Source organism: Numida meleagris, unplaced genomic scaffold, assembly GCF_002078875.1.
Source record: "Numida meleagris isolate 19003 breed g44 Domestic line unplaced genomic scaffold, NumMel1.0 unplaced_Scaffold165, whole genome shotgun sequence".
Taxonomy (NCBI): domain Eukaryota; kingdom Metazoa; phylum Chordata; class Aves; order Galliformes; family Numididae; genus Numida; species Numida meleagris.
In genome coordinates, this window is record NW_018363448.1 from 883,878 (window position 1) to 903,444 (window position 19,567).

The window sequence follows — 19,567 nt, forward strand, 5'->3', positions numbered from 1 at the left end:
TGTGATCAGAGAAGGATGCATAGATGTGTTCCACGAGAAGTACTTATACCACGATCTCCAAAACTGCCCTTTGAAGTCCTTGATACATTTCTACTCACTTTTGGTTTTGGATGTTTTAACAAATTTTCTTGCTATTCAATGCACTGTGAACCTGCTCCTGGATCTGATCATTTGGAGGCCAGAGGAAGTAAGCTCGAATATGGTAGATGAAACCACTGTGGTGTTCCCGCTTGTTCCAGCAGACATACACAACAAATAGTGCAATATTCACTGACTCCATCCAAGTAGTGGGCCTTATTTGAGGGTCTTTGCCAATTATCCTGTGTTATATTCTTGTTTCTTTCTTATAAACTCTCTTGTTAAGTCAGTTCCATGTTGTTAGAAGATGCTTCCTTTGCATCTTCTTTGCTTTTCTAAGATATTAGAAAACTCCATTTTTCCCCTTTCTATATTCTCTCAATTACCAAAACCTTTGCTGTAGTTTTCCTAAAGCTGAAGTACTCAGAATGAGATATATTGTGTATGGTAGTGGAATCCTATTTTTAGTATGATATCAAAAGATGCTGCACACAGCAGTTTTATTTTGTGAACTCCAGCTGTGTAGGAAAAAGATTAATATTTCATTTCATAGTGACCTCTGTATCTGGCACACCAAAACCACCTAGATTCATTGCCTGCTGGGCATGTACGAAGACTGCATACTATTTCCATTTCCTAGTTTGAAGAGCTAGCTGTCACCTAATAGCTGATCTGTGGCTTGCTGAATATTCCTGGCTTTGTCTGAAGAAGAATCTTCCCAATAGTGAAGAGTATTTCTCCATTATAGTAAGGAAACTTCAGCAACAAAACTAATTAGACCTCATCCCACTAAGAAATAAAAATCATTGGTGGAATTCCACATTGCATAGCTCATGCTATCAAAGCAAGGATTTCTGTTAACAGACAGTAACTCCCTTTTCCTTTTGCACTGAATCTGTAAATTCTTTCATTAGGCAAGTTGGTATCACAGAAAATTATTTAAAACTATAGCACTATTTTTCTTTTAATACAATAAAGTCTCCTATGAACTTTTGAACCTTTTAACTTTTTTCAACAAAATATCTATGTTAACAGGAAAAATAAAGTTTCTAAATAAAGTCTTCCCCTAGGATGGCATTTTTGTCTTGCCAAATTAAACTAACCAAAACTTTTGTTTCTCTAGAAATTTAGCTTCCCAAGAAAAATACACCTGCAACTATCAAAAGCCTTGCTTGAGCACTCAGGCTTTCTTTTTCATTAACAACATTGGAGGGCATTTCTGCATTGTGGTTGACTTCAGCCAAAGAAAGGGACAAGTTTGATCATACTGCTTGAATTTTTTTGAATTCAGTGACAACCTGAAAACTGTTCCAGTCTCATTCAGATTACTATTCAGATCATTATGCAGCCAGCATCTTAGCTCTTGTTAAAGCTGCTCCTGGAACTGCTGTGAGGGAAGGTGGGCACCTGAACTTTCTGAAGAAGTCAGCAGCCGGGGTGGTGGGCCAAGGAACGGACCTTCCTCCCACTCCACATTCCTGCATCTTCTCACCCATATGACCCTGCCCCTGTGAGCTCTCACCCAGGGCTGGGATGCTGGATCAAAGGGGGATGTAAGAGCTTTATTGCAGGACGCAACAGGCAGACTCTATGGTTTTGACAGCTCTGTTGGTATTGTTTTGAGTCTTTCTTCATTTAATGTTCTCGCAATTTCAGCTGACAAAAAACATGTGGTTATACTATAATCTCTGCTTTCTCTGAAAGAAAAACAAACAGCTTTCCAACCTGACTGATTACAGAAGAAGGCTTGAAAAGGAGATCTAATACTTCAGAAGGTCATTGGGAGGTAAAATAAAAACTTGATTTTTATTTACTTATTTATTCTAGAAATGCCACGATTTTAAAACTTATTTTCTTATTTTGAGGGTTCTGTTTCACATTTTATAAAAGTTTCAGGTTAGAAATGCTGACATAAGCAAACAAAATCTATCACTATCATTAAATAGCTCTAGTTTATCCAAAAACCTTTATGAAGACATTTCAATATGTGATTTTCTTCAATTATAGAATCACAAAATATCCTGAGTTGGAAGGGGCCCACAAAGTTGATCAAGTCCAACTTCTAATGACATAACCTCTTCAAAAGTTATGTAATATTATCAGCACAGGAGGCTTACTAGGTGTATTTTCCTATTTTCTGTTCTCCAAGGCCTGACCAATGCAGTTGAGCTCCTGAACCCAGAATAGCACTGAAACAAGGTTATAGTTTATCTTTTGCCTTTCTCCCCATTAGGAGGCAGGATTTCACAATATGCTATAAGAGCAATCTTCAATGTTTTACATTATACAGATTAACTAGGCAAAGCCTGCTTGGTTTAAGAATCAAATTTCACAGTTTTATTTGAAACACCCCCTTCTCACTTATAACATCAGGGAAAGGTTTTAGGGACCTCCAATCACCTTGGGGGTAAGGAAGTGAAAAAAGACAGAGCAAGAGCAGGGCATTTCGAAAACATCAGTCAATCCTTTCTGGAGTAAGTGACTATGATTTCCCCATGGAAAACTCAAAGTTTTGACCTAATCTTATTTTTTTCAATCCTATCCAAAAGTACACAGCTTTTTTCTGGATTTTATTTTTTCATCATTTAAGCCACTCTTAATGCTTAGCCTTCTCTGCAGCTTTGCAGGTACATCTAGTAATCAGGATCCCACAAAGTCTCTCAGATAGGCTATGTTTTCTTGTGTACTTCTTCATTTGCTGTAGGGGGCTGTATTTCACCTTGCATCACTTGTGTCACAACCATTCCATAAACAGACTGCAACTTGCTAAAACAACTGGCTGGATCTGTGACTTTTCCTGGACAAATTATCTTGGTGTTGTCCACATTCACCCATACTTGAGCATGAGGACCATACATGAGCACCAGAGGAACGGGAATTGGCTTTGGACAAGCTCAGAAGTGAAGATCAGCCTTGTCATTGTGTTGTTCAGTCTGAGTGGCACAGTACACATGCTTCCGTGGAAGCATGAACACTTGTGTATCTGGTTCATCTCTCCCTCCCATTCAGGAGCCTGTCTGCCCCTTGTCTTGTCAGGTCATCTAGTCAAGTTTGAGCTCTCTGATTCATGCAGTAAAAAGCCTTCCCACAGAAAACATACTGGCTGAACCACTTTGTTTTTCCTAGAGCAGTGCAAACAGTTATTGTAAGGGGAATTTTAGGCAGATTGTGCCTGGTAAGGAAAGCTCGCTAAATAAATTTATGATGTTAATTATCGTTTGCCTATTTCAAGTGAGCACTTCAAAGTGCTCTGCAAACCATTAATTAAACTGCAATTTAGTACCATGAGGTAGTTAAATATTATTAACTGTTTTTTGCAGGTGAGAGATTATGACACAGAAGGTGAAATGTCCTGCATTAAGTCTGACAGCAGCAGACCAGAGACCCAAACCTCCAAGACTCATCTCACTAGCTCTTGTTCCTTTGTACTGTGAAAAGATGTAGTTATTTTGAGGAGCGTGATGAGAGGATGTGAGAATTTGAATGGCAGGTCTAGAAACCATGTAGAGGGTCACCCACTTGACATAAGAGGGACTGGCAGGAGAAGTGATTACCTGGGCTGTGCCATAAACCTAGCATTGTGTCCTGTGTCCCACACTCTCTGGAGAACCTCTTGACTGATAGTAGCCTCTGTGATTAATTATAACAGTGGTTCAGGTCTGTTGCTAACACCCCTGGTGAGAGATTTCATAAATAAGTCTGACATTATTGTCAGCTCTGCACTTCTGGTAAATTTTTTTTGGTTTACCATTTCTCTGAAGTTGCCTTACCTGTTTAAGGTACCTCACACAGCTTTTGTCCTCCTGTATTGAGTTAGCCTCTCCTTTCTAGTAAGCATCTGTTAAAGTGTCTTGGCTGAACATTTCACTGTGTGCCAGGAGCTAAGCCTCCCATACCATGTATGCTAGCTAGAAGCACAGCTGGTGGAGGAGTTATCTAAAGCTGAAAGGTGACCCGTTGGAAGGAGGTGCTGAGAATCATTTCCAAAAAGTGGGACATAGGTACTGAGGATGTTTCACCAGCTCCTCATAAGATTAATGTTTCATTATCCATTCTTCAGCCCTGCCAGAGACACTGTATCTCCTATTAGGTACCATGCCAGTCTCTACATTCTCCTACCCTATTAGCTGATCTTCTTCCTTTGTTTAATCACCTTAGGCTATTATCAATGGAAATTCTAAATTAATGAAAGTTAAGAAAGACTAAGAGTTTAGAACCCCTGAGAACAGGCTCACCTGAAGAGAGGAAGGTGAAACTGCCATAGGGCTCATGTATCTGACACTGGTCAGGAGAGAGCCAAAGGATGGAAGAAGGGCTAGCTGGAAAGGCAATTGACAAAGTGTTCAAATTTGTATGGTTATTTTGGGGATAGACATTTGCAGAAAAGACAAGTAAAAGTGCAAAAATCAGGGGCCAAATTCCTTTTTCAGCAGTCTGGCTTTTCCTCTGCTAGCACAGCTTATACCATTTTAGAAGACACTACCTTTCACTGCTTTTAAAATACATATAATCATTCTTATCAGTTGCACTTGACAGCCACTCCTGACCTACTTGGCATGAGCTTTGTGAGGTCAGCTCCTTTGTGCGGCAAGCCTGTGAGGCAGTGTTGTAGATGGCTTGTTAGCAGGCTCAGCTGGTGGCAGGGACGATGCCCAGACACCTAGTAGGCGACCTGTTCCTGCGTCTCGGGGGCTGGGCTACCTCAGCTCTCTGCCACCAGAGGGAAAGGTGATTGTCCTTGTGTGTAGAAACTCTCAGGCACATAAGCAATGCCCGAGTGATTCCAAATGCCTTTCAAATTCTTCCCCATACTATATATGCATGCAGGTGAAGCTGTGCATTTTTTATACACATTTCTATGTCGGTGTATACATCTAGTTACACATTTGTCATTCACATGTGTGAACGGATAGGATACATGGCAGATGTACAGAGGCAATGAGCCACTAGATGGCGCTGCAGGAGGAAGAAGATGAAAGTGGGTTGGAATACAGGCAATTCATGACCAAGCCAAGTTGTGTGTTTAGTATCCTGGCCTGTGTGGAATCTTTACTGAAAAGACTGACCATAATAGCAGCGTGCAACACCTGTAATCTCACCATGGGAAGGGAAGCAAACATGCTTTTCAAGCCAAGATGCAGAGTATTTTACCAGGAAAAAAAAACATTGTATCCCTTCTATTGTAAACTCTGGGTGAATGTGCTTATTATACATTCAGACCATGAGGCAGATGGTAATAAACCACATGCTTGTGGGTTATTCCACTTTTTCCACATCTGCATTCTCAAAACCACTTTTGGTGCCCGTGGCTTAACCTCTGTTTCTCTAACTCCTGTTTATGAGTTGAGTGGTCACATGTCATCATGTTGAGTGGAAAAGTGTGTACAGGGAACAAGAAGGTAGAAGTAGTTCCATATGGTGAAAGAACAGATTATGCTGAAGTACTAAAAAAATACAAAAAGAGGAAAAAGCAAGTGTAAAGTTTTTTGAACAGACTGGTAATCTAAAATGATGTTGACCTCTTATGAAGGAGACAGTTGTCTGTATGTGAAAGGAAAACTCACGATTTTTGGTGTTCGCAGTAAGGGTGTAGGTTAGACAAATTTATCTTCTTCTGTTCTACAGAAGATTCAGGCTAAAGCCTGAGAGATTTCAGTCAGGGTACAAGAGGCCCCTGAATGAAACTGCCAACTTCTTCTGAAACTGATTACAGTGAAAAAAAATAAAAACAAACCTTTCTTAGAAAATGTTTTATTTAAGTCTGTCCACAACAGCGTTAAGAAGCGAGGCAGGACTAAGTATGTACTTCCAGTTTGATGAGACAATTCATCTAGCAAAGGCAGAGCCCTTATGCTTCGAGGAAACATGAATAAAATATAGCATATGTCCTTTATTCAAAGTGAGTGTCAGAGATCAAATCTTATATTCAAATATTTTGAAGATATATATATTCAATGTATATAAAAATGTAATATTCTTATACTCAAATGTTATAATATTATATAACACATGAAATATCACAAAATTACGGAACAAACAATGAGAAATGATCTTTCACATCCCAGATTTGAATAAAAATTAAACAACATTGACAAAAACCCATTGTTGCCAGATGTGGATATAGAAGTTATTAATTCCGGTATTTTTGTTTATAAAGATCAAACAAAGATGAATGGGAATTTAACTCTAAAGCATACTTCTACAGTTTTACCTTTCATAGGTGTTGTGTGTTTTAAATATTTCATAAATGAAAGGATGTTTTACCTGATGAGACTGTGGTATTTATATGTATTTAATTATACAACATGAAGAAGTTTCGTAACTCGAAATCTTTAGTTACTTGGAACCTTTTGAAAATTAAGGGTCTCTGAGAGATAGGGCTCCCAAAATGGAATATATTTCTGGATATTTAGGTCAAAGTTTTGAGGGTCATTTAAGGAATCCTAAGCCAGTCCCAGAAAAAGTTTCATCAGTTAGCTAAAACTGGCATTTAAACTGTTCTTTATTAGTGGTTCTTAGTATTGCAGACTTGAGAGTTTTCAGAAGTCAGACTAAGAAACCTGAATGTGGCTCAAAAGCACTTAGCTCTGCCTTCAGGGGAAGAAGATCATCTTTGACAATGTACCAGATAATGCATAGAAAGAAACTGGGTTGAAATTCCAGCTTCTCTTTGCCATTAGTAAATTTAAGGCCAGTTTTTTAAGGATCATATCCAGTACATATTTTGTCAACTCTAACACTTCAATGGACTTAAACGAGTGATGGATTGTACATACTCTCACATATTAATTTACTAATAATCACAACTAAGGAAAAAAAAGAAATGTAATCCATCATCATTTCAGAAATGGAAGCAGAATGGGTAGGCGGGACAATACGGAATGACAGACACAGGTCAGGACTACTCCAGCTAGTGGGTGGCAACACCAAGAATGCTTCTCTCCTTTGAAAGAGGATTGGATTTCTCACAGAATGTCTGAAACTTTCCCTGAGTCAGGTTTAAACCTGCAAATTGTACAAAAACACTTTTTATCCCACTAGACATCCTATCACAGACCTGTTCTATATTCTGTAAAGCTGGTGGTGGGTGGTTTTCAGTTAACTTCCTCCCCACACACACTCACTGCACTTTTCTGCCAAGTCAGAGATGAAAAATCATATATACTTGCATTTACCAAGTGATCTCCAAAGCAACTTAATACTGGTTCAAGTCTTCCTTGTCTTATAAATCTGATTTGTTCTGTAGTTTGTTTACCTACCACTTCTAGTGTGTCTCCAATAAATTAAAATCTGCTGAAGCGGTAAAATATACCAAAGATATAGTGAATGGTCTGCAGGCTGTACAGTGGAACGATTATTCTAAGAGGAAGTAGGAAAAGCAATCATAAAATTTTGAAAAATTATGCAATAATTTTGTAGTTATTGCCCATCTGTACACATTACAACGATCTACTTCACAGATATATAAATAGAACTGGCAAGTAAAAGATGTGCTATTTGCCTCCTGTCATGGCACTAGGCTTCAGCAAATGAAATTCAATTAAAGACTTCAGAAAAAGTGTTATAAGCATTGATCAACATATGGAATCTAATCAGCTCTCTCTCCCACCTCTCTCTCTTCATTCCTCCATGCTTGCACTAGCACCCATTCAGGACACTTTTGGAAGAAAGATGACAAAATTTAATTGCTTCATTTTCAGGGCAACTCTGATACACTGCATGACTTCACTCTCAGAAGGCAACAAATCCCATAAATCACACCTACTGAGTGTGACCATTAGCGCTCCAGTCTGACAACTTTATGCCTAATACTCTCCAAACAAGGACCACACATAAATGAGACTTTAAAATTGCCTGTGACTCATAGTGGCTTTTATAACATGCACTCAGCTCAAAAAGACTTAACTTATATGGTTTTTAATCATTTTTAGGCATAAGATACCTCTCTCTAATTCAAGACAGCATATATTAAAAAGACAAAGAAGCAAGATATATTTGGCAGAGCTCTTTCCCTTGCAGTTCCCACAGAGAAAAATAACAATAGAACAGAAAAGCAATTGTTTCATTTTGTAAAGAAAGGGGATCCTTGTAAGTGCATCTTCCTATAAATTGGAAAAATGGTGTTCTGTGTGTCACTACAGGATGGGATAAAGAGGTAGGAAGTGATTTGTTTCTGAGTTAGATGTTCAACCTTTGTATATCTGCAGAAATCCAAGGGAACTGCTAAAGCTGCACTCTTCTCTTGAGAGTGCTCTTGGGAGCCTCAGTATTACAAAGATAAATTCTGCCTCCAAAGATATTTACACTACCAGGCCCATGAGCAGTTTACTGCACTGTAATGATCCCATTTGTGTCAAATATGAGCATATGCATAATCACATTGACAAGTAACAGCAACTAACAGTAACTAACAGAGAGAGGAGTGACCTCCAGTTCAAGAGCTGACTGATGTTCTTCACAGAGTTAGAAAAATTGCTGGTATTAAATGATGTATATTCAAAAATATCCTAGACTATCTGCCCCACAGAGACTGTAGCCTTAGATGCAGAGGCCGCCACTGCAGGCTTCTGCATGAACAATGGACACAGAAGGGGTTTGGCAGTGGATCCAAATATTTTCATGTGCTTTAGACCAGGGGCCCTATTGCTTCCAGTGTGACATGCATCACTACATTTGACTGAGATTCAGTTATTCCTTTACACAATAGCTTTTTTTCCCTGCCTTCCCTACAGCTACAAATGCAATGGGGGGAGTAAATCTTACACACTGCCTAATGGACTTTCCTGGCAAAAGCAAGGGGGTTTATATAATGAGGCTGACAGGCAAACTAACTGAAATTACAATGGTACATTAGAGTAGATTCCTTAAGTATTCAAACCACACTGAAAAAGCCCTCCACTAAATTAAGGGGGGCTGACTAAAATTCACAAAAGCTGAGAAACATGGCAAGGTCTGACTGAAAGCCTGTCCTTACTTCACCCCTGAGGAAAAGACAAGAGCCAGTATATAGAGCAACGTACAAACTACTTTTTGGTGGGCCCCATATGAACAGCCGAAATGTTAAGCCTCACAAACCAAACATGAGGCTAGCAAGCATATCAACTCTCCCTCCCCCAGACAGCTTAGCATCTACCTTACATGCTTGCAGGGCATCACTTCCTTCTGCCCAGGACCCTCAGTGGCACAGGCACCAGTCTTGTCTCTGCTTTTCTATACTATAAGGTTTAAGACAGCAAATGCCACACTTTTAACTCTGCTTACACTTGCTCTCACAGAAAGAGCTTCGATTACACCAACTATCCCAAAACAACAGAAAAAAATAAAGTGAGCAGAACAGCTCTGGATGCCTGATTTCCTAAGGATTCATAGAATCATAGAATCATAGAATCACAGGACCGTTTGAGTTAGAAGGGACCTTTAAGATCATCTAGTTCAAACCCCCTGCTATAGGCAGGCACACCTCCCTCTAGACCAGGTTGCTCAAAGTCCCATCCAGCCTGGCTTTGAATGCTTTCAAGGAGGGGGCATTCACAGCCTCGTTGGGCAATCTGTTCCAGTGTCTCACCACCCTCACAGTGAAGAATTTCTTCACAGTGAAGAATATCTAGTCTAAATCTACCCTCTTCCAGTTTAAAGCCATTTCCCTCATCCTGTTGCTACCTGCCCTTCTAAAAAGTCCCTCCCCAGTTTTCCTGTAGGCCCCCTTCAGGTACTGGAAGGCCACTATAAGGTCTCCTCGGAGCCTTCTCTTCTCCAGGCTGAAGAGCCCCAATTCTCTCACCCTGCCATCATACAGGAGGTGCACTAGCCCTCTGATCATCTTTGTGGCCCTCCTCTGGACCTGGTCCAACAGCTCCATGTCCTTCTTGTATTCGGGACTCCAGAACTGGATGTAGGTGGGGTCTCACGAGGGCAGAGTAGAGGGCCAGAATTACCTCCCTCAACTTGCTGGTCACACTTCTCTTGATGCAACCCAGGATACGGTTGGCCTTCTGGGCTGCCCATTGCCAGCTCATGCTGAATCTTTCATCAACCAGCACTCTCAAAACCTTCTCCTGAGGGCTGCTCTCAGGCCATTCTCCATCCAACCTTTATCTGTGCTTGAGATTGCCTGGACCCAGGTGCAGGACCTTGCACTTGGCCTTGCTGACCTTCACGAGGTTGGCATGGCCCCACCTCTCAATCCTGTCCAGGTCCCTCTGGATAGCATCCCTTCCCTCTAGGGTGTCACCTGCACCACTCAGCTTGGTATGATCTGCAAACTTGCTGAGGATGCACTTAATCCCACTGTCCACGATGCCTTCAAAGATGTTAAATAACACCAGTCCCAACACCAATCCCTGAGGAACACCACTTGTCACTGGTCTCCATCAGCTGACCACAACTCTCTGAATGTGACCATCCAGTCAATTCCTTATCCAGAGAATGGCCCATCCATCAAATCCATTTTTCTTCAATTTGGTGACCAGGATGTCATATGGGACAGTGTCAAATGCTTTGTACAGTCTAGGTAGATGACATCAGTTGCTGTTCCTTTATCCACTGATGCTGTAACTCCATTATAAAAGACCACCAAGTTTGTCAGGCATGACTTACCCTAGGTGAAGTCATGTTGGTTACCACCAATCACCTTGTCTTTATTATTGATGTGCCTTTGTAGGTGTTCAGGAGGATCTGCTCCATGATCTTGCCAGGCACAGAGGTGAGACTGACAGGCCTGTAGTTCCCTGGATCTTCTTTTTTTTTCCTTTCTTGAAAATGGAGGTTATGTTTCCCCTTTTTCTGTCAATGGGAACTTCACCAGACTGCCATTCCCTTTAAAATATGATGGATAGCTGCCATGGCAACTTCATCTGCCAGTTTTCTCAGAACCCGTGGATGGATCTCTTTGAATCCCATAGACTTGTGCACTTTAAGGTTCTTTAGATGGTACTGAATCTGATCTTCCTTATAGCAGGTAGATCTACCTTCTCCAAGTTCTTACCATTGCTTTTTACAACTTGGGCAGTGTGGCTAGAGCCCTTGCCAGTTAAGACTAAGGCAAAGAAGTCATTACGAACCTCAGCTTTTTCCATATCCCTCATGACCATGTCTCCAGTTTCCTTCCAGAGAGGGCCCCCATCTTCCCTGACCTTCTTTTTATCACTAATATACCTGCAGAATTTCTTCTTGTTCCCCTTTATGTCCCTGGCTAGATTTAATTCTATCTGGATTTCAGCTTTCTTAATCTGATCCCTGGCTGCTTGGACAGCTTCTTTGTAATCCTCCCAGGTAATTCGTTCCTGATTCCACTCCCTATAAACCTTTTTGCACAGTGTACAGTTTTATGATTTAGTGTTCCAAATGATCTAGACTCAAATATACACTTCAAATCATCATGAAAAATCTTATAGCCTATCTAAGCTGATTTTGACTCCTTATCCCCTCCCTAGCTACTACTATTTAAAAGACACTTAATTCTACTGAAAGTTAGCTTTTAAGCCTCAAAAGCACATTAGCACTATTGGAATGTATTTTTTCTATACTGTCATTTTCTGGAGAGGAAGCAACTTGCTGTAAGAATGGGAACAGCTACAAAAGCTGCTTGAAGATGGGAAATAAAAGTTTCTTTGTAGAAAAAGAAACAAACAATTTGAAAAGCAATGCTTCACATTCTTTATGGGTTGGCATGAGCCTACAGGCTGATGGTTTGGGAGACTAAAGCTATGGGTGCACTGTGTGAAAGACAAACCAAATTTCTAACACCGCAGCATAATGGCTAGGGCTGTTCAAATATTCCATCTGCTTTCCTCTTTTTTAAAAAAATGAGTACATGTAAAATACTCTTTATTTTTCCCCATCGATGCAAGAGAGGGTATTGTTTAGCTGTTAGACAACAGAAATGGTCAACCTTAGGACACATGGAATAAATAGTGAAGAAAATGGTATAGACACATGCCAAGTGTGATCTTATCTACAGTCAGTTCTGCTACATCAAAGATATAAGCTAATTTCCAGGTTTAGAAAATCTGTAAAAGAGAAAGGATTTCTTCAGTTTAGATAGTAACAAGCAACAAGAGATGAAAAGAAGAGTATATGATATCACAGATGCTCTGAAAAGAGAAAATAGTTACATTTGGGGAAGTTAAAAGCTATGTATATGAGTAGCAACCCTGTTACGATTATTTATTAATAAAGGTTAAGGGTAATATTTTCAGGTAGGAGAGGTGGATAAGCAGTGGATTTTCACACATTTAGAAAATTCAAGACCCAGAAGAGAACATTAAATCATCCTATGTGCTGTTGTTTATTAGGCATCACCCAAATTCCCTTAAACTAAGCCCAGACACTTGAGCTGAAATATTTCTGTTTCCAGGAGATCAGACTGAACAAGTGGGGAATAGGAGAGACTGAACAGCTACCGCTGCCTGAGGCCCCTGCAACAGCAACAAACCAAGTGCTGAAATTGTATAAAATAGCATCTGAAGAACCAAGACACAAGATAGGAATGTGTTGGTGGATACCTTCTCTTTAAATCTTTGGCCTTCAAAAATGTTCAAGCAAAGTGAACTGGGACAAGGTATGTATTATAAATTTGTTCTTCACTGAAAACTCAGAGATTATTAGGATTTAGGGAGAGTTTTCAATATAAATATATTCAATAGAGATTTGATCCTGACATTTTTTTGGCTGCTCTATTCATAACTTCCGGAAAATGAGAATCCGTAATTTAGGTAAAATTTGCTTAACCACGCTTCCAGCTCCACTCCCTACCACTGTTTTTTGAGTATGTTTTCCCCTTCCAGTAGCCTCAACTTCTATTTTTAACACTGCCACTAGGAGCTGCGCTCTTCAGTAATCCTTGTATGCAAACTAGAGAAGAAAGAATTGGAAAATATTGGAAAAAAATGGAAAGCACTGCAAAAGATTCCAACCCCCTACCATGAGCAGGGAAACAAACAAACAAAAATCCAAATTTTAGTCCAAAGTAAAAAAAAAGAGAAACAGATCATGAAGAATTCTTTCCTTTTTTTAATCACTGAAGAATTCTGAGCTTTCCTCAAATTGCAGTGACTCTACAAGTATCACCAGAGGAGTTCTAGGCAGAAAGCTTATCCACACAAAATGCTCTCTGCAGCTGCTCTTCCTCATTGATACCAGCCAATGAGAGCTGTTGTTGTTATTGTTGTTGCTTTAATAGACCTTCATGGTACAGGTGTGCCATGACACTATTTAAGATAGCATTAATACGATTAACTTAAATCATGAAGAACTGCCTTTTCTGGAGAGTTTTACAGTAGACAATCTTCACATTTTAATACTGAATTTCACCATAAAATGTTTATCTTGCTTTTAGACTTGAGGAGACTTGCCATTTCCTGATTCTTTTTTCCAATCTTTCACAGTTCCAGAGAAATTTTGATATTGTTTAAAACAGAAGAGACATAAAAAAGGGCCAAACTTTTACCACTGAAGAAAACTTGATTGATAAAGCTCAATGCTTTGAAGAGAGTTGACATACTTTATGCAATAATTTAGAGATAAGCATCTCTTCATATATAACATTCCACTCAGTCTCCCAGGATTCTTAACAAGAATGCCTGCAGGGCAAATAATTTTATATGAAGGACATTTAGTCTCATAAAGGAAATGTCTGTACATATATCTCAATTTGTTCTCCATGTCTTACAATTGGCATGCATGCATGTCTAAAGGTGTCTAATTCCCTTAAAAGTTCTGTTCAATGTGTAATTTCTCATTTTTTTTTCCATAAAATAAGGTACTAGTATTCTATTATTTCACCATTTATCAGTGACCTAGAGGAGAAGAGGAAACGCAGCCTCATCAAGCTGCTGGATGACAGCTGATATTGTCCTCTTGCAGAGGGACCTAGAGAAGCTGAAGGAATGTGCCGACAGAGACCTTACGGAATTCAAGAAGAACAATTGCGAAGTCCTGTATCCAGTATGGACTAACCCCTTGTAATTATAAAGCCTCAGAATTGACTACACAGGTAGAAGTTTTGCTGAAAAGAACCTGAAAGTCATGTGGTACTGGTGGACAGAAGGCTGAACAGGAATCAGGATTACACTCCATCAAAAAAGAAGATATGATGACTGAAACCAACAAGAGTGTAGCCATTTAATAGAGGGAAGTGATTATTCCCCCTTACTGAGCACTTGCTTGGCCACATCTGAAATACTGCACCCATATTTGTCCTGTGTTTCCCTACACCATCCCTGAACTCCCACCCTCCCCCTCCCAAACCAGGAAGATTGTTATAAACTTGAAGAAGTCTATTTGAAGGCCACTGATACAGTCACAGAGATGAGACCCATGAGGGCTATGAGGAGAGGCTGAGAAAACATGGTGTATTTCATCTGGAGAAAAGAATCTGGGTGTGGTGATGGGGAGACCTAATATCTTTTGATATCTGCAAGCTATTCAGAGGATATTACTAAGCCTTTACAGGGGTGCATGGATGAAAAATGAGCAACTATGATCATAAATGGAAAGAAGTAAGGTGTCAGTTGGACATAATGAGAAAAAAATAATTGATCAAATTAAATCAATTGATCAATTTAAATCAATTAAATCAATTACAAATTAATAAATTAACAATTAATCTCTGGTACTGTTACCCATGAAGGCTGTGGAATATCTGTTCTTGGAGGATTTCAGGATCCAATTAGACAAAGTCCTAAGCAACCTCATCTGAATTCAGTATTGATTATTACTTTGAGAAGGTTGGATTATGTGATCTGAGTCCCTTCCAATCTGAATGATTCTGGTATTATGTTTGCAACACACAAATGAAACATGCAAAATCATTACCTGTAAGCAGAAATATCCAATCAGTCTATGTTAATGTGAAGGATGGCAATGGGAACCAAACTCTGTAAAAGAAGCTATTTCAACAATTTTCTGACATATTGTGTCAGAATTCTTGAATCAAACTTTCACTTTAAAGTCTTCCAGACCTGTTCTGCTTCTTTTCGATTTTTGAAGGAGAGGATCAATCCTGGAATAGAAGGTGGAACTGTACATTTGCTGGATGCATAGCTGTAGCCAGAGAGTCAACTCAAAATCTTTTCACTCACAGAAATGAAAGAAAGGGAAAAATCTAGTCCCAGGCTGGGAAAGAAAAGGAGATCACTCTTTTTTCTTCTGTAGCTGAGTCATTCTATATTCTATGGAAATTAAAGCATTTGGACAAAGTAGCTTCCAATCTCTCTTTCTCACACAGGTTTTGTATTTCCAAGGTGGGAAATTCAAATTCCGGAAAACAGCAAACCACCCTTGCTATCAACATCATCCTGCCCCAACTGGAGAGTGTTTACAAGTTATCACTCTTCAGAACCTGGAATGAGGCACAGCTGCCTTCTACAGGCAGGGAACAAAACATTTTAAGTGTCAGAGGTCATGCCAATACTATTTATTATCTGTAAAGCTGATGCAAGTTATTATTTGCTCAGGGGCAGTTATTTTAAGTCCCTTACTACGGTGTTTTTATATCTTTTATCTTTCTCCTACTTAAACAGGCAAACAAACAACAACAACAAAAAAACCAACACTCAAGATGAGTTTACTATGAAGACTGCCATGAGGGGAACTGGATTGTTAATGCTAGAGCATCATCAGGAATCTGAATGAGTTTCATATGCAGTATTACAAATTTGTGGCAGTTATCCTAGTGCTAAGATGCATCTCAAGATGAATACTAAAAGTTGTGTCCATGTAGACATAGCAAGAGTACATGCTTCTCAGAAAGGACAGTTATGACAAAATATGTTATGCATACTGTCAACAACAACCTGAGGTGAACTGGATCTGATTTACCAAATTTTTGTATGCCTTTAATCCAAGAAAGCAAACAAACCTGAACAATGACATAAAAATGACAATTTTATGGAACAGTCTTTTCCTCGAATCATACAAGTACAACATTTCACTTTGAGGATGCAAATTTTAGTCTATACATGCCTCTCAAAGTTTAGGTAATGGTGAGTTATGATTTATTGCAGACCCATTTCAAAATGGAGATTTGGGAATGTCAGTGCTTTATAATTGCTATAAATCTTCAAACAAAAAACAAGGTTAGGGAGTGGCTTGTGAGCAAACAAATGTGAAAATGTGTTAGGAACTGTCATACCACTCCCTGATATTGCTGATATCAAATGCTAATAGTCATGAGCTAGACTCCTAAATTCCAGTCTTGGCTGAGGAACAGTTGACATTCAGGAATTCTTTCAGTATTATGCTTGGGGATCAAGGATAGTTTTTTCTAATTGATTTTTCTGAATTAATTTTTTTAATCTACGTTTGCTTGATGAAAATTAAATACATATTAATATATTCATATGCAAAAAATAGAACGGATAATGATGGAAAGTAGTATTCTTGCCTACTTCACCTAAAACAGAGACTACAAGTGTCTGACACTCAGAAAGACAGTGCACTGTATTAAGAGACTGAAACTCTTCATACTCATCAAAGACTGCATTAAATAAGCAAGGCAAATTCCTTATTTCTCATGATACTCCCATTTTAACTGAATTTTGTACTACTTCAAAACACTTTTTCCATTGAAAATGATATTTATGTGTTAAAACACTTTTCAATTAAACTTTTTCAAAATAAGTAATAAATGAACATTAACAACCTTCCCTGAAAACTGGTAAATTCTGTGTAATTCTATGATTTTTTATAATACAGTTTTGTTGTGATTTGAACACTAGGTTTATCAGCAAGTTTTATGTTGATGAAGAGTCATAATCAATGCAAGTTCAAAGGAAATCTTGGTAAATACAACTTGTGTGTGAAACAATATATATAATTGGTCTTATGAGTAAGATCAAATATTCCATTTCATTTAAAACAACATAATTGCTTTAAAACATACCTTTTTTTAGATAGCAACAACTGATGTACTTTGATCTCACACCTCATAGAATCATAGGGTCATGGAATGGGTTGGAAGGGACTTTAAAGAGCATCTAGTTCCAACCCCCCTGCCATGGACAAGGTTGCCAACCACTAGATCAGGCTGCCCAGGGCCCCATCAAATCTGGCTTTGAATGCCTCCAGGGATGAGACATCCATGACTTCTCCAGGCAGCCTGTTCCAGTGCCTGATCACTCAATGAGTGATAAATTTGTGCCAAATATCTAACCTAAATCTCCCCTCTTTTAATGTAAAACCATTCCCCACTTTCCTATCACTGTCAGACTGTGTAAAAAGTCCATTTCCCTCCTGTTTAAAAACTCAAAGTACTGGAAGGTCTCAGAGAGATTTCTCTGGATCCTTCTCTACTCCTGGCTAAACAACCCCAGCACCCTCAATGTCAATTCAAATTGCCTGCTGTCAAAGAATCAACTCAGTAGCCAGCCTGATCCCAGCACATATCTGTGAAGGATTAAAGAGAATAATTGTAACTGAAAAAAAGCATTTGTAGCAAATGACTATCAGAATTGGAAAAGATCCAGATACTTACCAGGCTGGTGGTCTCTTCTTCTATTCAGTCATATCAGTGGGACTAAGATCTGGAGGATCTGCCCTCCTTGGGTAACAGACTTTTTAATTTCCATTTTGTTTTAAGAGAAAGAAAAAAAATTGTCTTTCCCTCCTTGTGCAAAACCATGATTCATCTGTCATGTCAATAGCATTATATTCATAAATATACCACCGTGCCTGGTGTTTTCCAATGAAATTGACAGAAGAACTTAGAAAAAAGCGAAATGAAAATTTCAGGAATTTCCAATTGGACTTAGCAAACTGTGAAAGAAGAGTGATGACTGCTGTCAATTTAGAGAGTTATGTGCTGCCTGGTTCTTCTGTTTTATGAAAAAGCTTAGCCATAGAGCATACCTACTTCATTGCTGCTGTGGCCTGGTCCTGGCCATGGTCTTAGATCTTCTGAGGATGTTATTCATAAATGTTCTTTTAATCAAGCTTAGGCCCAGAATTTTACTGTACAGGCCAAACTAATTGCCAGGATACATGAGATGCCAAACCCTAGAAGGTAAAGCTAAAATCTGTGTGTCCTGGCTCAGGGAGTCACTATGTTTCAAACTTCAAATAAAATTGTGTTTTTACATTTCTTAAACAGTAGTTTTTTCCAGTCCAACAACTAGAACTTCATGCTTCTCAAAAAATTTGCACTGTGAATAAGTACATATCCTTTATTTTTTATTAAAAAAAAACAAAAGCCTCTCTCTTTTTAAAAGATTATGCTTTTTATTATTAATGTTTTTATTTTAAAAGAGGAAGAACTAAAGATCTATTCCAAAATTATCACTGGCTAGTGTGCATGGTTACCACACCAAAATAGAGGGCAGTTTTCTCGGTGAAATGGCATTGCTTTGGGTGCCAAGATCCACATGGAAAATACGCCAAGGACTGTGAAGATTTTTACGTTTTTCCAGCTGTCACAAACAGCAATGTTATATCTTTCAGCTGGGCAACTGGAAGGTTCCCCACTGATTATGCCCTTGTATTGAAAAAAAAGGAGAGATGAATGATTTCCTTTATTCTTTTCTGATGAAAGAACCTCTACAGGATTATCAACCTCTTGGTACTTAATCTAAACATAGACTCCAACACAAAATATTGTGAGACTTCATATTATCTTATTACTGTTCTCACTCATCATTCATAATAATCTTATAATAATTTTATCCTCATTCACCTTTAAGGATCTGAAATGTTTCAATGATTGCAAGAAGCAATATAACAACAACATGGGGTTTATATGTTCAGTATCTGCTAGCTCTCACTTCTATGACTGTGGGAAACAGTATTTTGCTTTACTGTTCTTAATCATGCAAGTAGGAAGACTTGAGTCAAGGTGAAGTGAGGTGAGGTGACAGCAGAAGAGCTGATTAACCTGAAAGCCTGTGCATATTTTCTCTTTGTGCCATCATTTGGTTTGATAAAAGATAGTTGCAGATACTTAAAAACTTTGTGTCAGAACCTTGAGTGCATCTCCCTGTTCCAAGAATTTCACTGCCTGGGTTGACAGCCAGCTGTCTGATATATGTATGATATAAGTTAAAGCCATGTAATCAACTTGTTCACCCTGTTATGAAAGAACAGTTTTGGAGAAAGAGTGCCTGGTCTCTTGGAGCCTCGCTGGGACCCAATTCTCCATTGTTTGGGGGCTGCTTTTATGCTCATACCATTTCCCTTTGTGTTAATCTGAGTTATGTTGTTGGTATGCCTGTGTCCAGTCTAATACCTCCCTGATTCTGGCCTCGAACCCAGCCCACTGACTTGACTTTCTGATGCGATCCCAGACCTGCCCCATCACTATGTCCTTGTTGATGAGGACTGTTTTCTGCCTGTGATTATCAAAGCTGGACCACATTAGTGTGGTACTGCAGCTCCCTAAACAGTGGTATCAATGACTTATCATGATTGTTGGCTCCTAGGTCACCTTCCCTTACAGAAAAGTCTGTCCTTGCTTCTCCCTGAGGCCTGGCATCACTTCATGCTTTGGTCACATGGTTAT

The 19,567-nt window shown here is 39.0% G+C and overlaps 1 long non-coding RNA gene across 1 annotated transcript; it reads left to right on the forward strand.

Annotated features, from left to right (window-relative positions):
* The first annotated feature begins 4,682 nt into the window (after window positions 1-4,682).
* LOC110390662 lies at window positions 4,683-15,278 on the forward strand. Its single transcript, XR_002433818.1, has 3 exons — window positions 4,683-4,806; window positions 12,434-12,637; window positions 13,871-15,278. It is a non-coding gene; the product is annotated as an uncharacterized LOC110390662 (long non-coding RNA).
* Window positions 15,279-19,567: the final 4,289 nt, after the last annotated feature.